The following is a 12,466-nucleotide window of genomic DNA, read 5'->3' on the forward strand; positions in this document are numbered from 1 at the left end:
ATTTGTTTTACTATACATATAGATTCGAAAAAGTTGTCAAAAAGCAAATAAATGTCATCAAAAGCAAGAGAAGTTACTTTTCTATCTAACTGGATAAATTTTTAGTGTTTTATCATATTTTATAAAACAAGCATCTATGGCTGATTATTGGCTGACTAAAGAAATTGGTTACTTTTTTGGGTGCTAGTGAGTGCACTTACTGATCCGCGATATTTTTTAAATCGTATTTTCAAGTTTAATTAAAGTTTTATGATATGTTTTTTTATTCAATTGTAAGGTTAAAATATAGAATATGTACAAAACACCCCCCTCCCTATGTTAAGAATGGCTTTTAAAATAATAACGTTATTATTTCTGCAGTCTGCACGGATCAGTAGTACCGTTTTTTTCCGAGTCAATAGAATAAAATACACAAGAGTTTAGTAAATAAAAAAGATGAATGGTTTGATTCATCAATTTGTCACAGTTTAGAGATTTCCATTTCTTTTTTTTTTTTTTTTTTCATTTCAAAAGATTAAAAAAAAAACTAAACAAATGGACACAAAAAACGCGTGAGAATGAAAATGTCTAAAAAAAAAACAAGGTTCCAGTTGAGTACATTCAGCATGGTGTCATGCATGCGAAATAGAATGGGGGGGGCGTGCTTGTATAGAACGGGCAGTCTCGATAAGTGAACTATAGATACTACTATATATTTGTATTATTTGGACTCCTCGGACTACTGTTCTCGTCTTGAGTGTCATTTTCACAACGCTTCTTCGGTCGATGTAACCTCCGACTTCTTGAAACGTATCGTGTCAGAAACATTCACACGTTCGACAAGATACACCTCCTCAAAAATTCAGAAACATAATATATATTTCTGTATTCATCGACACGTGTTTCATCGTTACACGACGCATTCGTGTGGCTGAACTTAGCTATTGTATAACGATCAAACGCGTATCTGTGGATAATTATATGGCGGACCAAATGAGAATCCCCCTTAACTGGTATTTTGCAGTTGGTATTTTTTTACGACCTAACCCAGCGTAGTATAAACCTCCTCCCAACCTCCCCATGTTAAAAATGGCTTTCGGAATAAACACTCCCAACACCGAGAACTATACTACATACTAAAACATACTATTAAATTTATAGGGATGGGGGTAATTCTCGTTCAGGTCCGCCAATCATATTTAAAAATATATAGGTTATCTTTACGATTAGTGTTTCGACTTTACTTCCGGTTGCTTCTCCGTTTTTTAATTGATTTTTTAAAAGCATCTTTTGTTTAAATTGTTCTTGTGAAAGTACAGTAGGTGTGTCAAAATTATGGGGGAATTTTTGACACCCTTAGCACAAAACTGCGAATAAAATATACAAAACTCGCAATTTCTCGTTTTAAAGTGGTTTGTTTAATTTCTTTATGGAATATACTTCCAAAATAAACTAAAGTTTTTTGAAAATAATAGAAATATTTTTATTAAAAAAAAAAAAGTGTTTACAAAGTGCCTGCGCGCGCTCATGCAGTCATTTTTTTTTTTTTTCGTAATAAGATGAATTGAATTTTACGAGTTAAATTTTTTTCAATTTCTGGCGCTTAAGGCCACCAAAGTTCTCAACTCGAAGAAAAGGACACGTTTGTCTCCCTTTATTCCAGTTGTGAAAAAATATTTTATTTAAAAATGACATGAAATATAAAATATAAATATGGATAAATTCTTAACAGAATGAAGAATGGAAGCACCCATTGATTAATATTTTTATAGGTAAGTGATTTTTTGGAATTATATATATATATATATATATATACATTTTTTTTTTTTTTGGAAGTAAGTTAAAATTCGTTGATTTTCTTAAAATCTTTTTTAAAGAAAACCGATTTTAAAAAACAAATATTGCATATTTTGCTATTAAACCTGTTATTATTTTTAAATTTGGTCTTTGTTCCTTTTATTTAAAAAAATTAGGGTTTGAATTACATTTTTCAAGTAGTTATAAGCTTCGAAAGATAGTAAGTCTAATTATTCAAGTTTTTATCACGCATTTTTAATGTCGATTTCTGACACTGCTAAATGTACAGAATAGGTAAATGAAGCCACCCCACTCGTCCCATGTTAAAGATTGTTTTATTTAGAAAAAAAACCTTAACACGGGGAGGGACAGCCGGAGGTAAAGTAGAATCAGTAATACCGGGTTTGTTGACAATTCGGAAGCTTAACCTATTGTTCTAAGGGAGATAACTGTTTTACTAAGAATTGTAAGAAAAAAAATGATTTTTTAAACTACTTTAATTTAACAAAGTTTTATAACATAATAAAAAAAAAACGTAAAATGCGACGATATAATTTTTCTTAAGACATTCGGCCCACCTGAAAAATCTTGGCCCCCCTCCTCTCTCGGTCTCTATTTTTTGTCTTTTGTTTTTTCAACAGATTATTATCGAATGGACATTAGTCTACCAGATTATTAAAAAAAAAAAAATGAAAAGTCAATATTTAAATATTTGTAGCATGGATCATCCATTTTAGAACAACTCGATGTTTTTAGGCCAATTTTTGCGAATTTAGCCCTTAAAAACAAACGAATAATTGTAAGAAATGTTTTTTTAACTATTTTAGTTAGTAAAATAGTTACCTCCCTTAGAACAATTAGTTAAGCTGCCGAATTGCCGGTTTGTTTTATAATTAAAAGACGTACGAAAAGTCGTACAAAAATTATATATATGTATATATATATATATATAAATTATCAAAGTTCCTCTTCTACCTATCTGGATAAGTGATTAGAGTTTTACTTTAAAACGTTGGTGCTTTTGTTAAGCTTTAACATATATCGTTTGAAGTAAAAACAATATTACGTACTTAATTGTCATGTCGAAAATAGTGATATCCAAAAATTACGAAAATTCATCGAGTAGAATAACTGCTATTGTGTTTTTTGTAAAAAAAAAAAAAAAAAAAAAAAAATCTATCGCTATAGACAATAATTGCGGTGCTTCTACACTATTGGGACGAAATTTCGGAAATCGTAAAACTAAATTTCCCATGAAAACAATGGTATCTACGTATTCCTCGTATTTTTTTTTTTTTTTTTTAGATGATTATATCAAAAAATTACGAAAATCGATAAGGTAGAAAATTGTTAAAGAAAATAAAAAAAAATAGAATTTTGATGAAAACGATCGTAAGCCGCAGGAGAGTTCAAAAGGGAGGTCATTTTCCATTTTGATTTAAACAAGATGGTGGTAATTTTTTTCACCTGCTAACACGATTAGAGTTGTTTTGTTTAATAATTCAGTAATATTCAGGTAATTACGGTTGCATAATTTGGAAGCTACCATTGTAACTTATTAGAATTGACAAAAAAATCAGGTGAAACCATTGTTTATTTTTATCTGAAAACTCAATTTATCGACTACAAAATCTCGTCCCAATTCTGTAGAAGCGGCGAAGAAGCGCCAATACTGCCGTCATAAAACATTCATTTCGGAGTTATGTCCCGTGTGTTTAGCCTCTTATTGCCTACTTTATAACGTCTAAGAACAATGCGATTTTACGCAATTTTCCGTAAAATTACTTTTATAAATAAATTTCTACTCTACGGTTTTTCGAATTTTTGGATATATTACTATTTTCAACAACTAAGAACATATTATTTTGGGTTAAAACAACAATAACATATTTAAAAAATCGATCTGTTGATTGTATTTTCGCACCAAAACATTTATTCGCTTCGAAAAACAAGTACGTTATATGAAATCAAGAAAAAATGGCCGCGACATAACTCTTACATCTTTGAAGTCTGGGCAATGGGTTAAAAAAAAAATAAAACAAAATACTGTTAGAAAACAACCCAATTAATGTTACACACACATATATATATATATATATATATATATATATATATATATATATATAGGGAGAGAGAGGGAGGGGGTCCAGAAAATTTGACGTCATTTGGCAGGTCAATAATTTTGGCAGTTTTCGTTGAAATGACCTCAAATTTTCACAGCTTGTATAGAAACCTGCCAGAGAGATAGATCTGGCAGGGAGGGGAGGAAGACAATTTGCTGCTGAAATGGCCACCAGCCACCACAATCACCTAACCTGACGCCGTGTGTTTTTTTTTTTTTCCTCTGGGGGATATGTGAAAGGATTCGTCTATGTCCCTCTCTTCCTGCTAACGTTAAAGAAATCAAGCAGAGAATGACTGCCGCAGCCGCACTGAAGAATGTTTCCAAAGACATGCCGCAGCGTGTTTGGCATGAGTTTGATTACCGACTTGACGTGTGCAGATTGCAGATTCACAGGCGGCGTTCATCATTTGGGAAAATTATGATATCTGTCATAGAATCTTTGTTTTGTTTTTGTTTGTGCAGTTTCATTAAGATACAGAGTAGTTTTCGACATATTGGCATTTTAAATGGCGTCAATTTTTTTTTTTTTTTTCTTTTTTTGGACACCCTCCTGTATATGTCGATATCTATCACAAGGGGTTTGGTAAGGAGAAATTATCCCCAATTAGCATTTAGGTAGAGTGCTTTTCGATCAAAAGTGTCACCGGCAAAATAAACAAATAAATGACACCCACGTAATTAACTTGGTTACTTATGCAGAATACGGATCGTACTGAAATAATGTTATTATTTAGAAACAAAACGGGAACCAGTTGTTATAACTATTCTATACTTTCAACTAATAATTTTATAAAAAAAATACCCTAAAAATTGAATTTAACTTGAAAATCCTATCTCCAAAAAATAGCACGGTTCATATTCTGTTGTTCTGATGGAAAGTGCTTAATATATGATAGAGCTTATGGTCTGCTAAACGATGGACGACAAACTACTAGGTACCATGCGTTCTTGAGCCTCGTATCTACACACACACACACACACACACACACAACTGTAGATAGTCATTGAGAAATGAATGAACTGCTTTGCTTTGCTGTGTCACAGCTCTTCAGTATCTAGACACTGAACAGATAAACCGGGATAGAAATAAGTTGTTAGACTAGCTTCTATTTGTTGTACTATCGACTAACAGACCACGAGTAAGCGATATGGTTAATGTTGGGATTCTTGATGTTTAAGAGGTAAAAAAAAAAAAAAAAAATGGGTACTGCGTGAACGGAACTCTTCTAAAATGAAAACAATTAATTTGCTTGTGGAGAATGCTGAACAACTGCACTAGTGCCCCTCACCCTCATCAAAAAAGAAAAAAAGGAGAGCGGACCTGAACGAGAACCCACCCACCTATATATTAGTATCCAATAAAAAAAATTGCAAAAGCAAACCGAAAGCCGTTCTTAACATGTGGAGGATGGGGGTGTTTGTTTATGGGGGGGGGTCTCGTTCTCGTTCAGATTCGGCGAAAGGAGAAAACTAATGACGTACTAGGGATTTCATAGAAGGGTCTTGATGCGGACATCGAAGTAAAGAGTACATGATGTTTAATAGTCTTTTTGTTTTCAGACTAAAGAATATAAGACGTAGAGGTGCTTAATTAGAATTAAACCTATTTTCAAAATAAAAATACAAAAAAAAAAAATCTGGTGTATATTAAGAATTGCACTGATGGCGACAATTAGAAATAAAGAAAGGTCAGTATTTTTTTTTACGAAAATACTTAGCGTAGTATAAACACCCCCAATCTCCCCAGTTTAAGAAAGGTTTTCGGAAATAAACAACCTTCCCTTTCGAGGTTGGGGGTGTTTATACTACGCTGGATGCTCTCGTAAAAAATACCGAAAAGTCTGCCACTGAACGAAGAGGAATTTTTTTTTTTTTTAAATCACGTAATTTGATCTAGTAGTTGTTGTTGTAGTTGTTGTTATTATTATTATTATTGTTGTTATTATTATTATTATTGTTATTATTATTATTATTGTTGTTATTATTATTAAAGCAAATCAATTTTACGATTAATCGAGTTGTAGTGTTTTCGTCGAGCATGATGAAATCCGATGAAATAAATGAGACAACTGAATTCGAAGTATCGAGATAAAAGTCAGCCTTATAGTTTAATAGTAAAATCGCTAAAAATCATAAATTTTAATTTTCTTAGTTAAAAAAAAAACTACTTAATTTACGTGTTTTTAGAATATGGCATCTTCGTTCCATGACGAGTACGTACATCATGAAAAATTTCCAGTATTTTTTTTTTCTTTTTAATAACTAATTCTGAATAAGCAAAAAAAAAAAGAAAAACTTACGACGTACGTGCTGCTCGTCATGGATCGAAGCTGTCATATTCCATAAAATTAAGTATATTGATCAAGTTTTGACTAAGCAAAAAGGGACTGCCTCTCAGTGCCTCACGTCTCCTTCTTCAAAAACAAGGAAAAATGTCTTGATTAAACTGTACAAGTACCTAAATCCACAATAATTTAAAGTTGCGAGATAAGCCTTGTAATGTTAACGATTTCACATTAATCGCTAAAATCGTCATTTTTTTTCTTAGTTTTCGAACTTGATCAATTTAATGTGATTTTTGGAATATGAAACATTTGCCCCGTGATGGGCACGTACATCAGTTTTGTTTTGTTTTTGCTTTTTCAAGATTTTTCTGTATTTTCATTTTGACAGTAGATTTAGTTTTAAATAAGCACCGACGCAGGTGTTCCTAATTGTATCCGTCTATTTGGTCCCTAAGCCGAAACATACAAAACAACAACACGATGCTACGTAACGTCGACTTAAGAGGATGTGGGGAATGGTTGCAGTAGATAATATTAAGGTAGTTGAAGGAGGTTCTCACTTTACATAAACGAATAGACACAAAGATAAGAAAGAAATGAAATAATCATACACAGTCATATGAACATTATTTCATGTGGTTAAAATAATGTTGTCTGAATTGGGTGTTCACGTTTTCTTTTATAAGAAAAGAGAGGAAAAATAAGTATTTTTTTTTTTTTAAATAAAATATAAAAATTTATTTTTTTTCCAAAATACTAAAAAAAAAAAAAAAAATAAACAAATATTTTTTTAAAAAAATAGCGAAATTAAAAAACAGTGATTTTTTTTTATCTTTATATATATATATATATATATATATATATATATATATTTATTTATTTTTGTTTTTACGCCCTCCCCCCACCTTCCATTGCCAACTTTTGTTGGAGAAAAACCGGCATTTTTTTTTTCCTATTTAGTGTATTTTTCTTTTTAATCTTTTAATGGTTGAAGACTTACCGTATTCTTCTTATGTATATATATATTTGAAAAAAAAACTGACAACAAATCATACGCAGGATAAGTATTGGTAATAGTCGTAGAAGTAACAAAAAATCTCAACAAAGAAGAAGTGTGTCCACCTTTGGCACTGGAGACAGCCCGAAAGCCGCCATCTTGGAAATCTAAGTTGAAGCCGTGACTAGTCGATCTCAACAGGCCAAAGCGAGGCGTGACTGCTCGAGAAAGATAAGAAATGAATTCACCTTCCTTTCATATATTGCTTACCCTTTCTCCCACACCTTTTTTTTTTCTTCAATTATTTTTTTCCGCTTTTTTATTTCGATTGAAAAAACGGACCTAAAACATAAAAATAATCAGAGAATCCATTGATCCAATGATGCGGTAAAGAAAGGGTTATTATATAGAATCCAACCTAATTAAAAAAAAAAAAAAAAAAAAACGACAGAAAAATATTTATGATGTACGGACCCGTAACGAAATGAAAATTAAAAAAACAAAAAACACGTGAATTGATCAAATAGTTTTATTTTATAAAGAAAATCATTTTAAAACGATAAAGCGATTAATGTGAAATCGGTAGCATTACAGGGCTGATCTTGCAACTTTAAATTATTGTGGCCTTATCTGCCAATGTTTTTTTTTCTTTCTTTTTTTTAATGGTGACTGATGCGATGCGGAGAGTCCCTTTTTTTGTTTACTCATAAAATTTGATTTTATATGATATTTGGCATATGACATAGTTCCGTGTCGGGTACATACATCATAAAGGTTTTTCTGTACTTTTTTTTCTTTTCTTTTTTTTAATTAGGCTGAATTCTAAATAAAAACCAACTAAAGGATTTATTTTAAAACTTGCAATACGAAAATAATGCATTTTAAATAGAGTAGTAAAAAAGAGGAAAATATATTTTTAAAAATAAGCATGATATAAATAAAAACGTGACAGGTTATATAATATTAAAATCAGATAATAAAAAAGAGGGTGATAATTAAATTTAAAAAAGATGTGAAAAACATCCTTTTGGGGGGGGTTCAGAATGGAGGGAGTACTATGTAATGAATGGGAGGATGAGAGAAGGGAAAAGGAAAGAAAGGAGAAAGTAGTAGCAAAGAAAGGGGTGGAGGAAGATGCGAGAAAGAAAGTAGTATCAAAGTAAGGAGGAGGCAACAAAAAAAGGGGCGAGGAAAAATTAGCAGAAAACGAATACGTGGAAGGAGGAGACAAAAAGGAAGAGGAAGAGGCAAAAAGAAGCGGGAGGAGGAGACAGAAAAAAAGAAAGGAAAGGAGAAAGTAGAAAGAAATGAGTAGGACGAAGCGACGAAAACACACGTGCTTTTCTACTACAGAAGTCTCGAATGAAATAACACGCTTTTTACGTTATTGTTATGGCTTCGAAACTAAATGAAACCTGCATAAATTATCGAGAACAAACCTGTAAAATTGCTGTACTTAACCGGCGCTGCATTTTTATAAAGTATTTTATAGTGGACGAGTACTATACGCACCCGCGCGGCCGCGCACCCCTCTTATAATCTTTTTCGGAGGGTGGGGGTGTTACAATCCTCAGAGATTCGAAAATTTGGTCAAAATTCAAATACATATCAAATAAATATTATCCAAGGCAAAATAAGTTACCCTTCTACCTATCTTGATTTTTTTATAGTGGTTTTGCTCATTTTAAAATGTTTAATCGGTTCGAAAACAAAGTGTTTCTTTAACGTTTACGTGAGAGCAAGGAAAATGACCGCGTTCATGGCTCGTAAAATTCAAAAAATTTGAAAATGACTTAAAACTAAAAACTTAGACAAAATGCTGTTAGAACCCCACCCAATATACAGCAGCGTTCAAAACTAAGGGACAAAACTTTAAAACCTAATATTTGTTAGAAATAACTGTGAAAAGTTGAAATTTTGACAACTGGTAGTCGTTGTCATCCATAATAACACGCTAAAATTTGAATCATTTGCAAAGAATAGAAAAAGAATTATAACAATTATTATTTTGCCAGTATCATTGTAGGATTTAACAACCCTGCCTCCAACACTCTTAGAACGTTTCACTCTGAAATCTCTCTAATGGTGTGCTTTTCCTTGTGTAGCTTCACAATAGCTTGTCTCACAGAGTAATCAAGTTTTTGGCGTTTCGCCATGGTGCCGGCTGATACAACGTTTACAAATGACTAAGTAAGACTTATTATTTAGAGGAAATAAAAAAATTTGAATATAGTATACCGTTTACATTGTTTTTCTCAATTTTGTCCCTTACTTTTGGACGTTCCTATTTTGAAAATAAATAAATAATTGTTATAATTCTTTTTCTATCCTTTTCAAATGTTAGTATGTTATTATGGATGATAACGACCACCAGTTGTCAGCTTTTCATAGTTGTTATTTCTAGCAAATATTACGTTTTAAAATTTTGTCCCTTAGTTTTGGACGCTACTGTATGTCACGGTAGCATCGATTTTTCCCTTCACCAGTAACTTGTAAAGCAGAGCCAGTTTTTCCCCTCTTCATATTGATCTGTGGTGCTTAAAAAATAAAAATTGTAATTTTCAATATTTAACCATGATCAATGTTGTATTTTTAGTTAACGTTACATACTCGATAATGATAGAAAAAAAAGAACGAAAATTTAAAAATTTACTTTATTAGAATATTTGATTTCAATAAATAATCAATAAATCTTCTCATAAATAAAATAAAGCCAGTTTTTTATTATTATTTTTTTAATACAAGGTATATATTAAAATCTGTTTCATCAATCAAATAAGACAAATTGTTATGTAGGGGGCCTTTTGCCTATGATCACTTAGGCTAGGACAACAGCATATTCTTTTCAATGTTTTGACTCTCGAGTGTGTATTTTATATGCTTTTATATAGAGTGGTGTGGTTGATGGTTGATTAACTGTGTCTAATATATACTTGAGAGTCAAAACAATGAAAAGAATATGCTGTTGTCATAGCCCTAATGATCACATCGTAGTTGTGGTGGACAGTGCCAAGGGTTAGAACGATTATTATGATTAATTGTTAAATTATTTAGGTCAAAAAAATCTTCAGAAAAATATTTTAAAAGAAAAGAATGTTTGTTAAAATATTTGTTAAAATATTTTGGCTCAAGGAAAACTGTTATAAATAGAGAAAAAAAAAACTAAACAAAGCTAGTTTCGAATTTGGTTTAGTAAACAACGACGTGGTGTACGTGACAAACAAGATTGTCCACTCTGGCTGATGCAAGAGACCCGTAAGCCAGGAGAAATCAGAATTAGGAGTTAGTCTGTAACGAGAAGTCGAAGAGAAGAGTTGTGAGCCACTGAGTTAGTTAACGGATAGGAGCTGTCTCCGGAAGCATCTATGGACCAACTAAGGAAAATGTAAGGTAGAAGTTCAAGAGCTGCAAACTCCAAGACATGGAACATGTGGGAATAAAGATCTGGAAATGTTAACTCAACATTTTGGGTGTTCCATTTGGAAGAAGATGCCTACATTTCAGTGCATGCCGCCAGAGGAGAGAGAGACAATAAGCTATGTGACTATGTCGGATATCAAGCAGACAAGAGTGTTGTTCGTCATTGTTAAAGACTGTCTATTATTGTCCCGTTTGTTATTGTCGTGAATAGCTGAAAACGCCCACATACACATAGAAATACTATTAAATATACACGTAAGAGATTGGCGCATACAGACACTCCATATACAAAGAAAAGTAACTGTAATTATAATTCTAACCACTAGACGATACATGAGCATCGATTACAGACCTTATATACACTAGGCATATATAGACACGATTATATAAACCTGACAATGCAACAAAACATTGGGCTGTGCTGTTAAAAAGTAAAAATTCTATTCCCAATCGATTTTAATATTTAATCCTAATCAATATTTTATTTTTAACTAGCAGTACCTACCCAGAAAAAAAAAAGAAAAATTTTAAATCTCATATAGAAAGTGGTTCTTGTATTTTTCTTTCCTACGCAAATAAAATAGCAGCATAGATGTGACATCCTCAGAAGGATAACAAAGAATGGTTGACTTAAGTAGAAATCTGTTTTTGATGTTCAAATGATGGCCTGTTCTGATGAAGGGTTGGAATGGCGTTCTGGGCTGATAATGCTTACTTTCAATCTGTTGTTTTAGGGATGTTCCAACAGTAACCACACCTATTTTTAGTCATGTGCAAACGACTCTATAAGTCACTCTTTTGTACTTGGCCTTTTTGGTTAAAATCAAAGGTCTGTTGTTAATAGATGCTGTTCTTAGCTTTTTAAGCTTTTCTTGGCCTTTTGGCCAAGATCAAAGTGCACCCCCAAAAGGTAACCCCTAATCAAACGACCCAAAAGGCGGTCACAACCCCTGAGACAACGCCTGCGCCAAAACAGGCGGCAACCACAGCCGATGCCGCGGAAACAGCTGCAGCAACAACAACTACCGCAGCAACAAAAGCAGCAAGTGAAGCAGAAGCAGCAGCAGCAACGACACCAGCAAGAGCAGCAGCACCAAAAACAGCCGCAGCAGCAACTAGAGGAGCAGACACAACCAACAGTCCTCACACCAATCGAGATGAAGATCAAGCGGAGAAAAGACTGCTCCTCTGAGGATGAATCCACAAGTGAGAGGGAGAAGAACTCAACCTCACCTCTCCCCGGTTCATTCGAAAGAATAAAAAAGAAAAACAAAAGAAGAAAAGGGGAAGAAAAGGTGGCCCCCCACTCCCTGCGAACGTACACCACCCCTAACAACAAAATCCATTTCCACCCCTAAACCAGACACCGCACCAACACCCAACACTACACCAGGCACCACACAAACACCCGTCCCCACACCAATGCAAACTGAGCCACCACCCCAAAAAGAAAAGGAAAAGAATGAACCGAGGGAAGGGAGAGACACCTCTGCCTCTCACAGACCAATCAAATTAAAAGCCCTTGCCCCCCCAGGAACTATGTTATGTAGACCATCTATCTGTGGCAACAGACATTTCCCATCGGCAGAGGAAAAACTTGAAACCTCTGCTTGATTACAAACAGATAGAGGGGAAAGATGGAAATATCCCCTCAAATTTCCCGGACGCCCCACTCCTAATAACTTTTGTCAGAACTCCAGAGGCCTGCAAGACCAACTTATGGACAAGGCTGCAGTCCGCTAAAGAGGCGTTTCCGGGAATCGAACTGATTAAGAAAAATTACCCTTCTCTTGATGAACTGTCAAAACAAAGCAAGGGAAGGGTCCCAGTATTGGTCCATCCATCACTGTACAGGGCCATGAA

The 12,466-nt window shown here is 33.4% G+C and overlaps 1 protein-coding gene across 1 annotated transcript in view; it reads right to left on the reverse strand.

Annotated features, from left to right (window-relative positions):
• Positions 1-7,539, reverse strand: part of LOC145249507 (uncharacterized) — a 451,591-nt gene extending 444,052 nt beyond the window's left edge. The window contains exon 1 of the mRNA XM_080111122.1: positions 7,187-7,539. The gene's annotated coding sequence lies outside the window, so the exon portion shown is untranslated. The remainder of the gene's footprint in view (positions 1-7,186) is intronic.
• Positions 7,540-12,466: the final 4,927 nt, after the last annotated feature.

Source organism: Euprymna scolopes, chromosome 28 (genome assembly GCF_053919585.1).
Source record: "Euprymna scolopes isolate OS-2025 chromosome 28, ASM5391958v1, whole genome shotgun sequence".
Taxonomy (NCBI): domain Eukaryota; kingdom Metazoa; phylum Mollusca; class Cephalopoda; order Sepiida; family Sepiolidae; genus Euprymna; species Euprymna scolopes.